This window comes from Nothoprocta perdicaria, unplaced genomic scaffold (genome assembly GCF_003342845.1).
Source record: "Nothoprocta perdicaria isolate Ctin4 unplaced genomic scaffold, notPer1 scaffold_58, whole genome shotgun sequence".
In the NCBI taxonomy this organism is placed as follows: Eukaryota; Metazoa; Chordata; class Aves; order Tinamiformes; family Tinamidae; genus Nothoprocta; species Nothoprocta perdicaria.
The window spans coordinates 2,655,033-2,676,968 of NW_020455843.1; the positions used below are offsets into that span (position 1 = coordinate 2,655,033).

The window sequence follows — 21,936 nt, forward strand, 5'->3', positions numbered from 1 at the left end:
GAGTGTAAATATTTAATATCACAGTGCCTTGCAGCATGAAGTTCTGCAGCTCTTCTACCTGTTGCACAAATAAAAATCTCTCCTTGAGTTCAATTTTTTTCATTAGTTTCCTTTAATGGCTCCTGATTCTTGTAGTGGAAAAGACTATGAGCAATCCCATCCATGGTTTCTGTAGCACCTTTAGGTATATATTGACTTCCAGCCCTTCAGATCTGCCTTGTTCCCAGCATGAATCCCTCCACAAGCTTCTTATTTCCCCACTGAATTGGACCCGTCTAGTGTAGGTTTCATGCCATTAACTTGAATGATCACCTGACCACCCAGTTATGGAATTAATGCAAGAATAAGGAAAAAAAAATGTGTTTCTGGATTATCTTGTGATGCTTTGCTGATGCACACATTTTTATTGACATTTACCAGATCAATTTTTGACGTCTGTRTATGTTTTTTAAGCAGACGCCAGCAAACTTAGTTGGGATTGACAACCTAGATGTGTAGAGAGATACAGTAGCATAAATGTCATTGAAATGAGACACCAAGGACTAGAAAGAAGATGAAAACCTTGTGAAACAGAAGACAAATAACATCCATACTTTTTTTCCTACTTCATTTCTTGTTTCTCGATCCTGATACGCACATTTCAACGTTAAGGAGTGTGAGGAATTGGACTGAAGTTGAGGGAGGCATTCATGATGCTCAGAGTTAAATGCATTTGAGTGTCTTTGCAGGACTGAGGAATCAATTAGCAAAAGCAACTGAGGAATTCAAGTACATTTAAAAAATCACTTTCAGCTCCTACTCCCCCCGCCCCAAGTATGGAGCTTTGCAATTTAGTTTATCTTGTTTTTTGATTAAAGGTTGATTTTGTTGCCATTTTCATTGTTGTTGAACGTTCCGAATTTCCTTCAATGTGATAGAAAAGCTATTTACCAAGGAAAGACAGAAAAATATGTATTTTGGTGGATTTTTTTTTTCTGGATGAGCGTATTACTTAGTAAACAAAGATTTATTTCTGCATATGTCTGTATTATTTCTGAATATCTGTTGAACATCTTGCCCCCCCAGTACAAGAGAAACACAGAACTAGTGGAAAGAGCCCAACTTAGGGCTATGAAGATGAATAGGGAACTGGAGCATCTCATAAGAGGAGAGGCTGAGAACTGGACCTGTTTAGTCTAAAGAAAGCAGGCTGAGAGGGATCTTATCAATATGTGTGAATATCTTACCGAAGGGCAACAAGGGGATGGTGTCAGATTACTTTCAGTGATAGCCAGTGACAGGACAAGAGGCCATGGCCATAAAGTGAAACACAGGAAGATTCGCCTGATTTTGAGGGAAAACTTCTTGACTGTGAGGGTGACAGAGTGCTGGAACAGGTTGTCCRGGGAGGTTGTGGAGCCTCCTTCTTTGGAGATACTCAAAACCCACCTGGACACGATATGGTGCAACATGCTCTAGATGACCCTGCTTATGCAGAGGGGTTGGGTTGGATGATATCCAGAGATGCCTTCCAATCTCCACCATTCTGCGATTCTGTGATCTGTGAAATAAACAGATTGTCCCTTTAAAAAAAAAAAAAAAGATAATAATAATAATAATAATAATAATAATAATAATAATAATAATAATAATAATAAAGTAAAGCTCAAGGCACCTCTGTGTCATCACCCACAACACAGCAAAGTGAAAGCAACATCCCTGCCATTCAAATCCAACAGCTTTTCCAGCTTCTTCTCCACTGATAGAAATGGCAACTGTAAATGTGAACCAGGGGTGAGCTGGTGTCTGAGGTCTTTTAATTATCTTCATAGGTAGTYCTGGGAACAGAGACGCTTATGACACCTGTGTAGATTCTCTCATGTCTAATAATATTTTGAAGTTGATCCTGCAACCTTCAGGAATAAGAAAGTCTTGGCTTGATCACGTGGATCCATGACCATCACGTGGATCCATGACAGGTCGGTCTACATAGCCTCTCCAAAGGTAATTTCATGCTTTCTGGAAAAAAAAAAAAAAAAAAAAAAAAAAAAGAGCTGGGATTCGAACAAAGAGTTAAGAACATGAAAGCCCTTCCAGAAGTGGCTTAGCGCACACAAGCAAAGCAATTGGGAAGTGGGCACATTACTGCCACTGAGTGAGTGACCCGTAACATCATGATGACACATCACTATTGTTCCCTTGTAGAATATTTCCTTTGGGAGCAAAATGAGTGAGAAACGAGTTCCCAAATGATTGCTATCAGAAAAAAWAWAAAAAAAAARAGARAAAAAAAAARGGGGGGAGATAAAAGAGGGGRRAAAAGAAAGGCTTCATAGGCTAAGAGCAAATTACTCTGCAATTCAGAGAGTGATTTCATGGACATGATGCAGGGATAATGTATTCTGAGTGGCTAGAATTTCATTTAATTCCACTTCATTGTTGAGCATCTTTTCCAGTAGTTTCATGACTGAACACTGTGTGCCCATTTTCCTTGTTCTTAATCTGGCTGTTTGACAGTCACTCCGGATACACAATGTTCATGTTTATTTGCACAACGCCTCTTTACGCTATATGGCCTGATACAGAAGCAAAATATTCACAAATGAAGCCTAATTTCTCTACCGCTGCTGCTTAGGCTGGTGACACAGAACTCAAGGTCTTTGCCTCTACCAAGCGAGCCTGTCAGTCATTCATGGATCAATCACTGAATTGATCTAATTTTCTATCCTATTTAGGATATAATTTAGAAATCCCTAAATTATCTCCAATAACTGAAGCATTATATCATGGCTGGGAAGCCCKGTGAAGCTCTACACAATTAATCCAGAATTTGGAGGCAGCTCTGGGACAGTCCCACGCTGCAGTCAGGAACATGTCTCACTTTTCTGTAGTTCCTTCAAGAAGCCAAATGAAATTTCAAGTGTTATGATCAGATTAATGGTAAGAGCCGAGGTTTATTTGAGCCCCCAAAACAAGAATTAAATTCTGGCACTGCAACTGAATGACCTGAGTGATGCTGCCAAGGACTTTTCTCTGAGCCCTCCTCCTTGGCAGCTCTTTCCAAAACAGTGAAGCAAATAAAAGGAAAGAGCAATTTCTCCTTCTTCCACCCACACAAAGTTCAGACCTCCTTTTGGAAGAGAAAAGATACAAAAAGGAGGATTGTGCCTGAGACTTTCTTCCTGACAAGTATATTCTAAATACATGATTTCTGAGGGAAAAAAAAAAAAAAAAAAAAGAAGCATTTTGCAGGGTACTAAAAGTGCCACCACTTGGACAAAGAAGTTTATGCAAAGCTTGTGGAGGCTGCAAAACTGTTTTGGAGCACAAGCTTTCCAAAAGACATGACAAAAGACTCTGAACTAGTGGCTGTACAGCAAAACTCATGCAAATTACTGCACCAGATATATTTATCCTGTGGTTTCAGTATCTTTATAGCAAAAAATATTTTGTAAAGGTATATTTTGTCTCTCAGCTGGTCTTTGTGTGCATCAGTACCCTTATCCTTCTGCCTGTTATTCGAAGCCCACCATGCGCTTCTAGTGATTAGCTTTTAATCAGATCCAGGTTTCTTTATGCTTTGCTAAGGCAGTTAGGGATGACTTACACTGGCCAGCATGCCACTGTCAGAACCATAAAACCATTCCATTTTGGTACCTTTTCTCCTCTCCTCTCCTCTCCTCTCCTCTCCTCTCCTCTCCTCTCCTCTCCTCTTCCAGCAGTGGTAGGGTCAACTCAACTTGCTTGCAGTAATTCTGTGATGTCAAAACTGTCCCATGTCACTTCTGCTGTTGATTTGTTCTGTCCTTGGAAGGTCTTTTCATTGCTGAGGACAAGAGTCCCTCTTGGAATGTGGTAATTCCAATTCAGGCTCTAACAGTTCATCTTCAGGGATGAAATTAAGCCCRTTCCTTCAACTGTGAGCTTTATTTAAGCAAAGTAGTCTGTAGAAAAATGGTGTCTTCATAAGTGGAAGAGCCCACTGTCTTACCATAGACAGATAAACCCATTGGCATGAAGGTCGCCCAGTAGAGCGAGAGGTTTTGCAATGAGGTGCAAGTGGGGATGTTTCCCTCAGTGTTTTCTTGTACATATACATCTGCCTATACCCACTGTTCTGTCTCGCTTTATAATTAGTGCTAGCTCTCTGCTTCAAGGACTGATTTGTCATTCTCTTCATATACAAGTGCCAGCACAATGGAGCTTCAGTGTAAGTCACACTTCCATATGGAACCACGATTCGCCAATCAAGAGAAAGGACAGCGCAGACTAAAATCCCATCTTGGCCCAGTGGTGAAATGAAGGCAACAATTAGAAATAAATAGACAACTGAAGAAAAAAAAAAACAGAACGAGGAAGATGGTAATTAGCAAAAATTAGAAGCTATGAAATTCAAAGAGTTGGTGAAGAAAGCAAAAGGCATTAGGGAAAGTCCTAGGCTTAAAGGACTGCAGGGTGTATTGTAAAACAAGGGGGATTGCAGCAATGATATTTAGCTTATTGCTAGTTGAGGAGAATAAAATAGTAACCATTTTTCAGAAAATGGTTAGATGTTCTCCTTTGCTCAAGCTGTTCTCACCTTCCTTTCCCATTTTTGAAAAGAAAACGAGAGATCTATTTGTATTTCATGAAGATGAATAGTAATAATCAAGGAAACATATAAAGATATAAAGCATCAACTAGAAAAGCATTTTTTTAAAGTTGTCTTGTCATTATAATTCACCCAAGAGAATGGAAAGTGTTGACTGAGGAGATATATGAGGTAGTGAGGATGATTATATGTCCTGGAATTACATGAAATACCAGGAGATACAAGCATGTCTCAAAAAAAGCCAAGGAGGTGAATCAGCCAATGTGTTCAAAATTAGGGAATGCTGATAAAGGATTTAATTTTAAATAAAAATGTAATAAATCACTAAGATTTACTAGCTAAGGGTATAATTAATCGTAGTAATTCACCACATCATTATCTTTTGGAGCTCATTGTCTTTGGGAGGATGTGTAGAATGAAAATATAAATGAGGTGGGGAAAAAAAAACAGAAGGAAAAATAAGTCCCTTAGAAGCCATTAAATGTAGTGGCCCAAATAGAACCTCCAGGTCCAAAATCCTTAAAAAATAATTGCCAAAAACAAGATTTATCCATTTTGAATACTGGAGAACCCTTGCCCTGAAGCACAACCACTTTTCTTAGGTCTTTAAAGTATATCCCCAGACCTGCTAAAAGAAGTGGTACCAAACCCAGTGTCACAGACACCACGAATGAGGCTGACTGGGAGGATGGCACGGATGGGAGAGCCTCGGCTCCTCAAGACGCCCTCCTGATTAGCACGCAGGCAGCGTGCAGGACCAGCAGCAGCTGTGTAACCTAGTTTTAGCGAGATGAAAGGCTGGTTATTCAGCAGATCGCAGCAACCAGCTGTCAACTGGGAGCCATCGGGAAAGGCAAGAGTTTCCAGGAGAGCTCTGCACAAACGCGTGATAAGCCCRGCACTATTTAGCTTGGGCTTTTGCTCAAAGTAAACACCATATCAGCCCTGACAGTGATGGGGAGAATTTTAAAACGCCCGATTGCAAAGTTCCCCATGGAGATTTAAGGAATGCAGGCAATGTTTGAGAATGAGGTTACGGGGTCTTGGAAAGCAAGCAGTTCACCAGAAACTACCACTGTGGCTTGGTAGCACAGAGATTCAGCAGAAGTCGTAGGGGAATCAGCAAGGGAGATGTAATTAGGAGAGCAGAAATGTTTACCATTTCTGTGTGATGCACCTATGAGACGGAGATATGCAGACTAGCTGATTCTCTGCCCTCACCTCCTTAAAAAGGGGTCATGGAAGTGGCTGAAGAGTGCAGGGAAAAAATAGCCATAAGAAAAAATTACTTCAGAGCTGGAGAGAGTGCCTTGCACTAAGACTTTCCGCAACCCAATCTATTTTGTTTATCAAAAAAAAAAAAAAAAAAAAAAAAAAAAAAAAAAAGAGGAAGATTGAGAGGTGACTGATTTGATTAAGGTGTGTAAGTACTTTCATAGGGAGAAAATTGTGGCTAGCAAAGCAATCTTTAGTCTTGTGGAGAAAGGAATATTTATGACTGGAAGTGGAATCCTGACATATTCAAATAGAAACGATTTTTAACAGAAAGCAATGGACCTTTTGAACAAACTGCCCAAGAAAGCACTGCATGTCTCTTCTGTTGAATGCCTTCAAATAAAGACTAACTCTCTTCCTCAAAGAGCAAGTGGCATCGAACTAAGCTCTCAGCAGACTGCTAACCAGCTAAATTCAACAAACAAATTGACAACAAATTTGTATTAAGTGATATTTGGTATATTCTGKCCTTGGAGTTGCCACATCCACAGCACAACACTCCAGGGTTAACTGTTTCCCCATCTGCCTTTCAGTTGTCCTGATACCCCAACATCTGCCCTGGGGTATCAGCCCTGATACCCCAACGGGGCAATATAGACCACTTGTGGACAKGGTACCAGCCCTGGTAATGACCAGCTGAGTGTCAAATCCCTTTCASTCTCTGAGTTTTCTTCCACTGCTATTTTTTTTTGCCATTTCTTTTACTTTTTTCAGTCGTTCAGAAGGGACCACTGTAAAATTCAAAAACTCGCACGTAGCATAACAGAGTGCCCCATCCGATGTCCTTCATCAACCCCGTGATTTAGCATGGTCCCCGTAAGTATTTTCACCAGATTAAATGACTTTGCTGGAAGTGCGATGAGATGGTACGTTTCAGGATATATATTCTTAGTCTGTGCATGAGTATAACATCTACCACAATGTAGCTGTGGCTTCGAAGAGCTGCTATGATGCAAACAAGAATGAATATATGAAGGTCATAAAAAGGAAACGCTGAAGTGGAAAACGCTTCCTGGACAGATGACAGCGTTTTGAGGATACCTCTAAGCAAGTGGCAATAAAAGGAAAGATGTTGTGCATCTCTCTGCATTCTGGGGAGAATTTGCAGAGCATCCTGCCTTGCATAACACTGCAACGAGGGCTTCCCTCCCAGCTCCTTGATGTGCTCTTGGCACTTCGCCTCATACCAGGCTCCGACAGCATCTTGGATCTCCAGTTCCTTYGGAAAATGTGAAGGAGCCCTCTGGGGAGCATCACCCCAAGTGAATGCTGAGGAGACTTAATTGCAATAGCAATGGATAGCCCAGCTGCCAGCTGGGACTCAGTGCACATTGCCTCCACAGTACGAAAGTCATCTCACTGAAGCAGAAAATAGGAATATGTTGAGCCATCGCATGGCCTGCTATAAAGACAGAAGTGCTACCAGGGGTTTCTAGGCTGGCTCTGTACATCCTCTCACTTTCTAATTAATATCTTTTTCCCCCCAGCCCTTTCAGCAACAAATAAATAAATAAACATCTCCATTCCTGTGATAATAGCTGGTGTATCTATTTAGCCCTCAGCCGCTCGCTGGTATTCACAAGTCTCAGGCTGGCACTGGTGACCGTGATTTGAATTAAAAAAGGTGTAGCAGGGAATTTAAAATCAATGGGCCAGATCATTACCTGGTGCAAGTCTGTGTGGACCAATGGAAGMCAACAGAGCTACAATTATTCAGATTAATCAGGAAGATCTGGATGTATGCATACGAAACCCTCMCGAATCCATCCTCGCTTGCACCTCCAAGCTCTTGCTATTTGCTATCTGCTGCAGAAAGAGAGGTTAATTATCATCATCTGGAAGCACTGGAGTAAAATTAAGTAAAAGAGGATTTAGGAGGCATGTCAGAAAGCTTTCCCTTGCTCTGAGCTCTATCAGTGCATAGGATGTTTTCAAAAAAAAAAAAAAAAAAAAAAAAAAAAATCAAGGGGCATCTCATTGCACATACCACTGAAATTTTAGGGTTCCAGAAGCACTGGGAAAGAGGGTATAAGAAGCAGCTCCCCTTTTTTCTAGGAGAAGATCCAAGATCTCTCTGAGTGCTTCCAGTTCTTTTAATCCCCTATTTCTGAGAGATCAGATTTTCCAACAAAAGGACTACGCTGGGCACAGGCTATCTGAATTATTATCCAAGCAAACACTCTCACTCTCGAAATCTGGGAAGTTTTCCAGCTTAATTAACATTAACATTTGTTTTCACTAAGCCGTCTGTCAATGTGCCACCAGAAGCACTAAATATGAGCTCTGAGTACACACACGGGTAGGTAGCAATTCAGGTGGAGCATGCAGCTTTATTTCCAGGCTTTGTTCCTTACAAGCTTCGTTATTCTTCAGGTCTGTAAATCATCCCCTCTTCGAACTGCAGAACCCTTTCCCTAGACACACGGTCTCATTGAAAGCTAATGACCAAACATCGTGTAACATCCTCGGCTCATCTGTACCCAGGCTTTTTTGCTGATTCTGCTGTTGGTTGTAGGGAAAAAGGTGGTAAAATGGTCTGAAAGCAGCACTGTGTCCTCAGGGGTGCATATTGCTCCCCAACGCAGCTGTGCTGAGATGCATATTGTTTACATTTCTGCCACGTGCACGCATAGTGGTAACGTATTCTTATAGYAGGGATGGTAAAACCCAAGGACTGYAGAGACTCTATGGGAGTGTGAGCCCTAGCATAGGTCATTTCACTTCTGTGCTGTACAGCATTGGCACAATCTACCCCACCAACCCTGCTTTCCCATTGCCAACGTCAACTAAATTCTTTGGGCAATTGAGCTCACAGTCCCTATAGACAGCTTTAACCTTGCACTATGGAGACTTACAACTGGAGGCCTTACTGACCTAGGCAAGCTTGCAAATAACATGTTTCTCCTGCAGAAAAACTGCTCTCACGGAAGTTATATGGGACCAACAAGCCCATCCTCACGTCTGAGATTGTTCCATGCTTCTCCTTTGCTCTCTTCAAAAGGCGAATGTGTTGCTTCGGTCTTCAGATACACAGTAGGAAATAGGGACTTGCTCAACCAGGAGTGCATGGACTGGATCAGTTCCTGTTGCCACCAATCCTTTCCCCTGAGTGATTTCCTCTTCAGGATGTATAAGACTCCCATAAGCATTGCTGGARGTCAGATGGGTGATATTGAGGACAAAGCATTTCTGGTTCTTCAAAGCCAAGCTTCCTCTTCTGATGGAACCTGCCATGSAGAAAGAGCTCCAGCAACTTAGTCCCACCTATGACTGTGTTGATGAATGAAAGAATAAAGAGCTCACTACAGAAAATAGGTGTTCACTGGGCTGTACTTGATGTTGGCTAGCTTTGCTCAGCCCAACCCAGGAAAGAGTCATAGGGTTTGGGCTGAAAACGTCCGGTTTGAGATCTTTGCATTTGCCTATGTATTTCTGTGAAAGGGAGATGGCTCGCTGCGAAATCTGGTGCCTTGCAGTGAATTGGAAGTGGAAACTATCGCTCCAGCATCTACTTGGCAACAGAACAAAAGGTTGGCATAGCAACTCTTTTCCAACATGCAAAAAGTTGTTATGAAGAGGACAGAGATCAACCTTGTCATGTCCACTGAGAGGACAAGGAGGAAAGCAGCTTCATTTGAATTAAAAAATTATGCATAGCAGGGAAAACTTTCTAACCACACAGTGTTGAAATGTTACATCTGGCTCTTGGGGATGGTTATAGCATCTCCCTTACAGTAAGTTTTTCTGAATTGGTTAGATAAAGCTGTCAAGGCTAGTCTAGATACACTCAATCCTCTCCAGTGTAGCCTTGAATGGGGAGCTTTCTTGAAGTTATTTCAGYTGCAGTCTTCAAGGACTCCTCTGGTGTTTGAGCTCTCCTTGGCTTCTCTCCTCCGCTTTGCATGAGGAGTCAAGGAACTCTTCATTTTCCATTTTCTCCCTGCCTCTGTCTTGCCAACACTGGATGCTATCAAATTGCTGCAGCCCCAGCTTTTGCACTCTCCTATATTATTGAGCCTTATTTTAGTCCCCAGTTTCTAACTTTGCTGTTTGGAACAACAAGTCTTATATCCTATTTTCCTAGTGCTTTTATTTCCATTTATTAACTTGTAGAATGACTGAAGATTTCTCTCTTTTGCACTTCTTCCTTCCTTCTTTCTCCTTCCCTTCTTACATGACAGGAAACTAACTATATCTTGTGTCCATTGCTTCTAAAACTGTAAAATACTTACTTTTAAGAGTTTCTGGATCAAAAAATCATATTCAAAACAGATGGAATTTTTGAGGCTTTAGATAGGGAGGCATGAGAGATGGCAGTTGCAGGATCTGACCCTCACATGTATTAACTTCATTAATTCCATACTTTAATGGAATTAATGTATTAATTCCATACTTGATTCCATACTTTAATAGAACAGGAATATTATGGAACAAGTATCCTTTTTTCAAAGGAGAATATAGATCTGGTTGGGATTTCAGTGTGTCCTGGGCCAATCTAGCCTCTGCGTTCTGGCTTAAATACCTAAATGGGCCAATTAGCCAGCAGAAGATGGGATTGTCTCCTTAAGACTGCAGAATATCCTTAGTGCTGACTGCATTTTAGATACCTTGATACATAAAGAAATGTTGGGAGATGATTCAGCCGAAGTCCAGAAACCAAGTTCAACCCAGAACACGCATTCCTTCCACTCTGTTCTGCAAGTTACTTTCCATGRAACCATCCCTCCCTATTAATTTGGACCACATTTCCCTAAATTAGAGCCTTCCGCACGTTAGGGTTAGGATCTACTGCATCTGCTTTCAGTCACCTCTATCTTCTAGAAATGAGCCTAGAAATGACTACCCCTATATTCAGTGGCATTTGGAGGCATGATTAATCCATGCATATACAGAACCTACGCTAGGACAAGATGAATCATACCCAAAGAGCTGCCTGCTTTTCTCCATTCCATACAGAGCCATGTGGCAAGCTGACATTAGTCAGATTTATCCCGTTGCAGGACTTTGTGGATGAAGTGGTCTCTTATATGCTGGATTCTGACAACAGAAATTCCCTGAATGCACCACAGGTAGTTCTTGACCTTGGTAGTACCCACGATCATCCATCGCAACCCAACCAAGTAGAGAACGGCACATAGCGGAAATTAAGATGATATTAGAAGACCATGGTGGGATGAGCAAAAACCTGGGGCTGGAAATATCACACCACTAGGAGCAATGAGAARCATGACTGCAAAGAAATAACTCTCTACCTTCAGACCTTTAACATAAATAAAACTCTTCAGAAGAACTCTGAATTTGATAGCAAGCTTATTTTCTGTAGGATCATGTAAAGACAAGCTGGTGCTTGGTATGAGTAAGAAGGACAGAGTTAGTCCTTCATTCTAATTTATTCTTTGACTTTGCCTGGTTAAAAAGGTAAAACATAACCCAGGAAACTCAAGACAGAAACTCAAGCTTTTGACAAAATAAATAATAATAAAAAAGAAAACCCAAGCCTTTCCATTCCCAGCACAGAATCTCAGCCTGCTATAAACACTGCTGGATTTAAATATCAAATATATTCAATGCATCAACAACAACAAAATATAATCCATGTTATTTCATATGACAATGCACAGAGTACAAAAATAGAAAAGCCCGCTCCACTAAGCTTGCATCTCAAACTGCACTGAAATTATAATCAACAGCTTCTTCAGGGCAAAGGAAGAGAAAACAAAAGAAGGAAAGGAGAGAGAAAGAAAAAAAAAGGAAGACTATTCCATAGTGTTCAGTAGTAGCCAGTTCTAGTGTTTTTCTGTTTTTTGTCATATGTTTCAGTACCTCTGAACCTTTTTTTTGTCATATGTTTCAGTACGCACTACACGGAAGGAAGGAAGGAAGGAAGGAAGGAAGGAAGGAAGGAAGGAAGGAAGGAAGGAAGGAAGGAAGACACTCAGATAGTCCATATGGTAGACAGTTCTTGTGGTGCCATTTGTACTCACATCAGTGTTATCAAATATAATTTACTACCCCGATATGCCTGGGATGTTAAGTCCCTTTACCATGGCAATTAGTGGGAGCACACAGACCCAGAAGAGGATCCATGGTGTTTGCTTCAGACATTCACAGATTCACAGATTCACAGAATATTTAAGGTTGGAAGGGACCTCTACAGATCATCTAGTCCAACCTTCCTGCTCAAGCAGGCACACCTAGAGCATGTGGCATGTTCAAACAACTTAGCCATTTGATTTCACCTTCATTTTACTTAGGGATATTCTGAGACAGAGAATTTTCTACTGAGGGTTTTCACTGAGCAGTAGAATCGACATCCAAGTAATACGTGGACCCCTTGCTTGACCCTATGACTCAGAGACTTTGGCTACAACGTGGCTACAGAGACTTTGCTAAGCCCTGGCATCTGAGCATTTGCCAAAATGCTTTTTTTTTTTTCTTTTTTTTTTTCCCAGCACTGTGCATAGAGCCACAAGCCAGGAGCAAGGCAGTCCATGAGCAGGAACCACACTGCTGTCTGCTCCAAAGCCCTCCTGCATTTTCCTGTCTCATTTTCCTCTACATTGAGACGACTTACAAGGAAAGCCAAGTTTCCCTTAAGAATTCTCTCAATGGATTCAAGAAATCTTAATTTTGGAGGTGGTAGGATGTGTCTTGAGTTGGAAACTCTGTCCTTGAGGACAAGCCTCTAGTCTCTTTGCTGCTTACTTATCCTGAAGCTACAGTAAAATGATACTATTCCACTTGAGATGGAATTTTCAGACAGATTTTTCATTAGATATCTGAGGTTCATGGAGATTTTTTCCATGTTTTTCTAATTATTATTTGTTTTTAAACCAACTTCAACTTGTTGAATTCACCATTTTAAAATCAAAATTGCAGAAAATCAAACTAACAAACCAGTAAACATGAAGTTAAAGGTGGAAATCTTTTTTTTTTTCTGCCAGGAACTCACCGCTGGGAGGTACATACTGGGGCTACCTTGTTTGAGCAAGAAAAACAAGAAAGATTTAGAAAATCATTCTCTTTGATGCTGTTCTGTTTGGACCATGTCTATAATCCCCAGACTCTCTTCTCAGATTCCCCTGGTTCCCTGCAGCTACAGAATCTGATTTCCTTTATTACATTTTTTTCACCATTGATTTATGTAAATTAAAGAGTAAGAAATACCACCACTCCAGCCAAAAGGAGAAAAGCTAGTTTTACAGGCTCCATATTTCACAGAGATTATTCATTCTTCCTTGAGAGCAACTTCTTCTTTTCCCCTCACATTATATTTTTACAGATAGCATTAAATGCTGCATGTGGGCAATATCTTTGATTTATAGACAATTTACAATACACACAGAGAACCTTGACAGGATTCCTTTTCGTTTCTTTATCATCCTGTTAATAAATTAGAGCTGCTCAGAAAAGGGGGGTCAGTCATGAGGAAGAAGGACAGCATCCAAGGGGTGAACACATGGCCTCTCTATAACACATGACCAGAAGCGTCAAGCTGCATTTGACACATATATCTTCTGAAAACACTGAGGCAGCCCATTTATGGCCTGAGGRTTGTATATGGCCCTGTAGGGCAGTTAATTTTGTTTTCAGTACCCTTCTGAGCACTAGCCTTTTTCAGGAAAACTTGGGAAGGGAGGCAAGGGGGAAAAGGAATGGATTAATTCACAGAGAACTAGCAAGCTCCAACCAAAGGGTCATCTAGACCCGCAGCAGCTACAGACTCACGTAGCCTGGTGACAGCCAGCTGCAGCCCYAGGAGATGTCTATGGATGGTTATAGAAGATTGGTGATATTTGCTGGTATATTCTAACAAGCTACAGTGGAATATGTGTTATAAAATGTGAAAAGTTTTTTGCCATCATCCTGGGATGGGTCAGTCTACCTGGTGTGTGTCTCATCCCTGCCTTCCAGGAGCAGAGCCAGGCAAACTTCACAGAGTTCCCTTGACTCGCATCCATAGAGATGTAAGGAGATGGGGTTGACAACCTGAGTAATCGTCTTGACCCTCATTCAAGAAAGAAAATTCAACCCATCTCCCCATCATCACCAGGGCTCATACCAACCAGACAACATTCTGAGCCTGGCTCTGGGGKTTCTCCATTTTTTTCCCTTGAGAGTCGTATTTTTGCAGTCCCCCACCTGCTCTCTATGCAAGAAAGAGGAGCCACTAGCAGAAACTAAAGATGGAGAGTGTGACCTGCCTTGCCAGGATGGCAAAGGAGCAGTTCAATGACTTCCTGAGGGATGGGGAGGTACTTGGAGAGAAAAGAGCTGGATGACAGGGACAGATGAACTATGAGTTTGCTTCATCTCTCCGGATAAAAACATTCTGTTCCTTCCTCCGGGTCATAATAGCAGCAGTGCTGAGTCCCAAATGCATAGCAAGATGCTGGGGGGAATGCCAAGCAAAGAATTATAAGGATATGAAAGCAAAACGCATGGCATTTCTTCAGAAATTCTTATGCTGCCCTACTAAGCTGTTCTGTAAATACAAAGCTTAGATTTCTCACCCCAAAGTTAGTCACTTAGAGATACATTGAAGACATATAAGGAGATGGTGTGGGTTGGATGGTTCTCATACCTAGGAAGTCATCTGTCTCAGCAAAGACATGATGTGGTCCTCAAATCTGGGGCTTTTATATCCTCTCCATGTCAGTTCTCATGGGTTCCCCCTGGACAAGGAGATCACAGCTTCCACAATCTACTAACTCTGGATTGCAGTTTCAGGTCACGGCTTTCTAGAGGACCATTCCAGAGCAGCACTACATGCACTAGCTATAAATTGTGTAGAAGCTGTATTATTCTTGCTCTTGGTGCATCTGCAGTCGTTTTTGGCGGGTTGTAAGCAGCATTTCGCTGCATAATTGCATACTACCCCCTGGGGTCTGTTACAAGCAAATCTCATGTTTAAAATAGAGCTGTTAAACTAATTCCTTTTCTGTTTTTCAGGATACAGGTCGATGCACAGCTGTTATAAAACATCTGCATGTAAAATAACAGCAACTACCTTTATGTGATGCGAAGTCATGGTATCTATCTGGCTGCTGGTTCTTGAATCATGACCCTGAAGCTACTGCGAGTTAGAACAAAAACAATGACAACAGTAACAGCTTTGGCACAGACTTTCCTGCAAAATGACTGATTGCTCTGTCCTCAAACCTTCTTCCACACAGATACTCTTGCAGATGTATAATCCACCTCCAGCTGAGCTCAGAGTCCTGCTCTGCAGATCAGACCTTCAGGGAGACAAAGCCAGCACAAACCTGCTGAGGTTAATGAAGGTGCATTGGTTTTATCCAGCTGAAGACAATGCTGTGTAAACTGAGCCCTAGAGATGGCATTGGCTAGGAAATCTCCTTCCTCACCCATTCCTTGCCAGACCTGCAGAGTTTGCTGGAATTCCTTTTTCCATATGAAAATGTTTCATTTATCCATATGAAGGAGATATATATTTTCTGCTCATGAACTGCTCATAAGCTAGGCTTACTTTCTTATACATGCCTCCATCATTCGCAATTCGTATTATATGATCTGTGCACTTCAGAAGAGATACAAAGACACAAATTACAGAGACTTTACAACAGCTGTTTTAGATTTGCAAAGCTGCTCAGAGGAAGGTGAACATATGAGTCCATGCCTAACATCAGGATCATGTTTGAGAAGAGATTAGTTCAAGCTGAGTCCAAACTAAGACAATATTGGAGATGCTTACATCTATTGCATCAGAAAGACTTAGTAAAGACCTATTTATAGCTTATCCATGTGATGTTTACCATGAAAAAGACCCAGTAAGTGTTTCTCTTAAATGTAATATATCCTTTGGTGCAGATCCTCACTGAGCTGTAGTTTGCAGCTGATGCTTAGTTTCTCCTAAACCAAGCTAATTCCAAGAGAGTAAGCATAACACCTTTTACCATGAGAAAGGTGGCCTCTAGCTTTTGGTCTGCGTCATAGCATTGTCAGATGCCACTATTACCCCTTTCTGCTACAGAGATGATTTGCTGCCATGAACCAGAGGCAAAATTCATTAAAAAGCAAAAGAGCTTAATTTCATTAGTGCCAAATCCCCAATAGAGGCAAACCCAGCAGACAAAAGAGGAGCTAAGAATTAAGAAGTCAGAGATCAGCCCTTGTGGTGACTCACGGGACTCACGATAACACATCAGCGCACAATAAAATGTCACACTATGAAAAATCTTCATTGTCTGGCCATAAATCCTTCTCCCTGCCGGGCCGTCTCCCTGTCTCCTGCTTTGCTAAAGGCCACAGAACTGTTGGGATGCGCTTGTAGAGCTCCTTGTGCAATGTGGTTTTCAGGAAAGGAGCCAACAGCCTCCCAGGCTTGGGCTAGGAAGGTCATCCTTCAGCTCTGACGGGATCTGGATTGACATCTCATTGGAGCTAGAGCTGAGAAACAGAGCATTAACCTGCTAGAGTCAGGGTAGATACAGGAGAACGTGCTATAATGGCTAGACAGAGGAAAGGGTGGTCTGTAATCACTGCTCCAACGATGTCCACTCTTTCTCATCTTCTGTGACAAAGGGAAGCAGCTCCAACAGCAGACGTAGGGATCTCCTTGTGCTGGAGTATTTGGCACCATATTGTCAGCACACTCATGGGGGACAAGAAGGTTCATGTCCTTTCAGACAATGGACAGACTTATGCACTGTCCTCTAATCATTTGGGTGGGTTAGAGTCGACCTCCTGTACTAGGAGAGATGGGGACTTCTGTCTTCCTCCACCAATGGTCTATGCAAGGACTGTTTGGAAGGTGAGTTCCCAGGATAAAACAGTCAGTACTGTCTGTTTTGTGATTCTGATGGGCCTTAAATATGGATCATGCTTAGGGCAGCATGCAGAATGAAACATCTCCCCTAATATTGGTCTCCCTTTCTATCCCCCACACAGGCACCTCCAGTTTGAGTCATCTCATCTGATCTCTCTCTCTGGGTTGCAAAGAGATAGTAAACAACTGCTTTGGAAGGGACACTTGGCATTTACTCAGCTAAAAGCCAAGGAGCTGAATCTTGCCTTGGGAACCACTTCCAGAAAGTGAGGAGTCTACGGGATAATCTATATAATCTATGAGACAAGTAGACCATTGTTTTCTGGATCATGGATATTGGCTGATAGAGATGAAAGCACAAGGTCTTTTTTTTTCTTTTCCTTTTTTTTTCTTGKTTTTTTTTTTTTTTYTTTTACACCTGGCAGAGTGTGGGTGGCAGTTGTGATGTCTCTATCTGAGATATTTTGTGCTTACACAGTGAAGAAAAGAGAGCAAATAAACCCTTGGTCTGATAGACCCTACATGTGTCTTAGGATAACAGTTCTATCAGGGTCAATACATTTGTTGTCTCAGACTTCAATATGAGCAGGAACATGGCCTTTTGTACTCATCTTAAGTCATAACACAGAGGATAATTCAAAGGTTATTTTCCACATCTAAAAAGGGGCATTAATCAACTATATGGTGATAACACAGCCACCTTCCTCTGCAGAACAAAGAGCAAGGAAAGTAGTGGAAAAGGGAAACCATAACCAGATAAGAGCTGAAATCTAAGTCCTATATAACTGACCTCAACTCTGCTCCCTGCCTGGCAGAACAATATTTTTGAGTATTTGTGGATCCCTTTGGAATAAAGTAATCAGTTTGGATGTTTTCTATCTGGGCCACTCCTCCGGGGACATAAAATACTTCCCTCCCTGCACTGATATGTGCTGAAACTGGATAGATGTCCCCAAGCTGTGCTTTCATACCAYGCAACTGCAAAACAACCTCCAGCCAGACAGAGTAGCTGCCACTTTGGTGGGCCTCTTTTCAAAGGCTTTGGTGAACTCCACCGGCCAAGTCGTCAGCAACTCAGCTCTCATCTGCCTCCTAGGGACTGTCAACACATTTTTCCACATACTGAGGAAGCAGTTTGTGTACAAACTTTGGTAGATGCAAGGACTGCTACCACCGAGCACATGTAGTTGTTCCTTCTTCTCTTGAAATCATCAGAAGACTTTTCTTTGCCATTGAAGAAACCCACATCAGGCCTTGAGGGATGAGTTTTCCTTTGGATGACTTAATTTTAACAAAAAGTTGTGTTGTTCCATCCATACGGCTCTACTCTGTCCTCATATACATGGATGGGGCCCTGGAGAATGCGGTACTTCCAATTYATGAAGAAGCAATAGTTCAGCATTAGTCTGTAAGTAGCCTAGGGAACAACTAGGAATGACAATCTGGATGATTCCCATAATCAGTTCTCACTCTGGCTGGATGGATGCATCCAGCTGCTCGGGAGCAATGAGTCTGGATGAAAACTGCACTGTCCATCTGAATGCTTGGCAGTCAGAAGCTTTGGGCTTGCACTGCTGAACACCATGATAGCACTGGTGCACATTCATATCCTTATCTCTAGGAAGGACATCTATTCACTTGTTTTCTTAAGAAAGAGCTCCTAGAGATATGTTCACAAAGTCCTGAGTTTTTGACCTACCTAAAGTTCTCTTTTGTTTTGAAAAAGGCAAATCAGATCTCTGATTAACACCATCCCACAGTGGAAAAACTGCCACTACCTTTGGTGAGCACATCCCATGGAAACCAGTAATGGACTTTTTGGCCAATCAGGAATCCCATCAGGGCTCTTTTACACATTTGAAATATGGTGTGAGAAGATCTTTGATTTATATGACACTGTGATGAAATGCCTCATTTTGCACCTGATTTTCACCATAGTCTTTTTGATAAGAAGTAAAGGCTTCAAATACATCATAATTTCCGCGTCAAGTGACATTTTCCTTTCACGTGGGCTTTGCATTCGCAGAGTGGGACCTCCAAAATCTAAATTGCTTTCTGAGCTGAGTTCACTGAAGAACTACACACCCTGTAGTGCAAAAGACAGAGCTTTACTGCCTAAGCAACGTGATGCATTGAGAGAGTCAGACGGCAAAGTCCATTACAGGAGACTTAGTTCAGTCAAAGAACAAAGCCAATAGCACACAGATGGTAGTGGGCAAAATGAAATTACAAGGAAAGTGCCAAAATATGAAAATGTTGTTTGATAAAGGGTGTGACTTCTTACAAAATACTGAGGAACATGGTAACAAACTCAAGATATATTGCTTTGGGAATTGACTTTAAAAAATCCTTTGTATTGAAGTTCCTAAAGCCAAAGTCTAACATTTCTAGGCTGGAGAAGATTTTGAAGTGTGTTTTTGTCTCAAGAGAAAGACAATATCGGAATTCTTATGGGAATAAGGGTAATCTGCACATTCATTCATCTGTAATTAACATTGCTCTTTGAGAAAGGGGACAGAACTTTTCAGCTAAGGAAAGAGCTCTCATTTCTTGCCTCTGCAGAGGCACRTGCACTATTCCCAATCTTCTCTTTCAAATATCCTGCTACGATGTATTGAAGTGCAAGTTGTAACCATTGGAAGTGGAGAGTTTTAGCACCCGTCACCGGTGGTTTCCCTTCCTCCAACTGTTTGTTTTGTTATGCTTCAGTCTCAGAAAATACACCTCATTGCAGCTCTCAGCCAGTGGTTTTGTTATCCTTTTGTTATCCAAACTGAAGAGCTCTCTCCTCTCAAATTACTGTTCCCCAAGCAAGCACTTTACAGACAATGAAAATTCATCCTTTAACCTTCTCTCCTTACCACCAAGCAGTAGAAGCCTCTCATTATTAGACAAGGGTCCTCCCGCTGCTCCTGCCATCCCTATCCCCAAAACTTTGGTTGTTCTTGTTGTTCTGCCCTGAACTGTCTCCAGTTCAGCAGCATCTTTCTGGAGCAGAGACAAACCAAACCAGATGTAGAAGTGAAGCTGCACCTAGATGAAAACAAATCCACACCTGTCCCCACCTGGGTTTTCTTGGTCTCTAAGTGAATGCTTGTTTTGGTCCTTGCTAGCAGCAGATCTTTGCTGAGTGCTCATCCTCAGCAGATGCTGAGTACTCATCATCATTGCACTGCAGCCCAACTCAGGATTCTCCAGGATAAATTCCTCTCCAAGACACACTAATTTCTCATTTTCAAAGTGGCAAGCTAGTACTGAAGATATCTTCAAGGCAAACATTAACCACAATTGTTGTTGACCCAAAGTTGTTGAATCAAGTAGATAACGTGGAGTTGGGAAAAGTTTATTGCATTCCATGGATGAACAGGCAGCCTAGAAAACCTCTTAAAATCTACATCTGTCCCATTTTCTAAGATATTATGCTGCTTCAAACCTCTGATGTTATGTAAATGAAGGAATCTTTGTAACTGGTTATGGAGACTGGCGAAATCTCAGCAGCTTACAGCCCTATTCACTATAGTGTAGGGTAATTTATAGCATCCTTCAGTGGTAGCATTTTCCCTATCTTTTCTCAAATATGGAAAAATATGGAAATGAGCCCAAGACAACCCTTTCAGCTACTCTTTTGAGATATTTGGTACTTGCCTATCACTAGTGGGAATGGGCTAGTAACATTTGCTGGTACCTCATCAATCATATCCAAATGACACAAGGTAACATGTAATAACCTTAAACCAGTGGCTTAAGGAGAGTGGTGCTGTTGGGGTAGATGAAGCTGTTTTATTTTTCTATTACATCTGACAGCTGGACCAGTGCCAGAAGAGCATGGTTTCATGATGTCTCTGTAAATTACAGTAGGACTGTGACATACTCAATCAGTGTTAATTCTATCCACAAGACATTCCGAGGGAGGAGAAAGGTCTCATTCAGTCTGCAAGTGTATTGACCTGAGTGCACAGGACCCTTGGTGGGAATGAAAAAAAAGTGCTGGCATTTATGAAAGGGAAAGAGGCTGCATTGTATTTGGAGGCTAGGAGAAAAAGAAAAGGCTGCTTGTCAAATTCAATGAGCGGTTTCACATATAGGAAACTGTTTATGGCCCTTTCTAATTGCTGTAATATTCCTGCTGCAGCCACAACTCTTTTTCTAGCTGCTTCACTTGCGCTGACAAATCAGCTGCCAGGGGAAGAGGATACAGAAAAGTAAATAATTTAAGCAATGAAAGGAAGGGTGACCAATCCTGCTGATTTCTCAGTCTCTGTTGGCTGCTCGCAGGAAGGTGTCCGAACTGGACACAAGGACTAACCATGTGCAATCAAATATTGGCCTACTGACCTCTAGCAGTTACCACTCTGCTACGTGCACCTTCAGGGAAAAGTGTCTCCTTTCTGCACTAGGCATCTTTTAAGCTCTGTATTATCATCCACAGAAGTTGCCAGTAAATGTCCTCTCGTGTCTACCTCGTTATTGAGRCACAAGGGGCAGGTTACCCTTGGTTAATCTTCAGAGTAAGAAGCATTCTCCAGGAGAGCTCAGCATAACTCTGAAAAGCATGCACAATACCAGATCCAATGCCTTTCAGAACAGGTTTTGCTGGTGACCGTGTTTCGCTGTGGGTTAGCAAAGGAACAACGAACTTACCTAGAGCAAGACTGTAAGCTTTTCTATATAAGTTCATTTCCTAATGTCTTCTTGCACAGATGTGATGCAGTCCCAAGGGCATGGAAAAATTTCCTATTCATAGACAAAAAGATTGTAAATGCTCAAGCCATGTCTTTTTTTTCTTCATTTGGTTTTGAGAATCTGAGTTTTATGTTGCATCTTCATTTTCCARTGCATGAATTCTCCACTGCTTGGTCCCTTGATTGTCCACACTCTACGTACATCAGTCCATTCCCAACTCAGATCAGTCCAGAATGAACTCTGAAACTAAACCTGAGCACAGGTCTGGGGATATTTTACTTCAGGGAGAACGCTCTGCAAGCAGCATGGCTTAGCCTAAGTCTCCCAGCCCTCAGCACCATCCAATCAAGATCTGGACTCTCTGAAGCTTCATATATTTTCACACCACACTTAAAGGCAGGTAACACACATATTCAGTATAATCCAATAAGGTCAGCTGCATCACAGATCCTGTTTTATTTTGGGTCCTTTGATCTAAAAATACACATACACATTCAATAGTAATAGTTATGTACTAATCACAGGGGCCTAAGGAGAAGAACCAAATGGTATCTCCCACAGTGTGCACATGAACTGATTTGTGCCAGGTGGCCAAAGGACAGAGCTTGGTCCCTGGTTG

The 21,936-nt window shown here is 41.7% G+C and overlaps 1 long non-coding RNA gene across 1 annotated transcript; it reads right to left on the bottom strand.

Annotated features, from left to right (window-relative positions):
- Positions 1–1,445: 1,445 nt before the first annotated feature.
- Positions 1,446–21,408, bottom strand: LOC112955555. The gene is made up of 3 exons (XR_003250904.1): positions 21,276–21,408; positions 1,655–1,998; positions 1,446–1,540 (listed from the first exon to the last, which is right to left on the bottom strand). It is a non-coding gene; the product is annotated as an uncharacterized LOC112955555 (long non-coding RNA).
- Between the last annotated feature and the right edge of the window lie 528 nt (positions 21,409–21,936).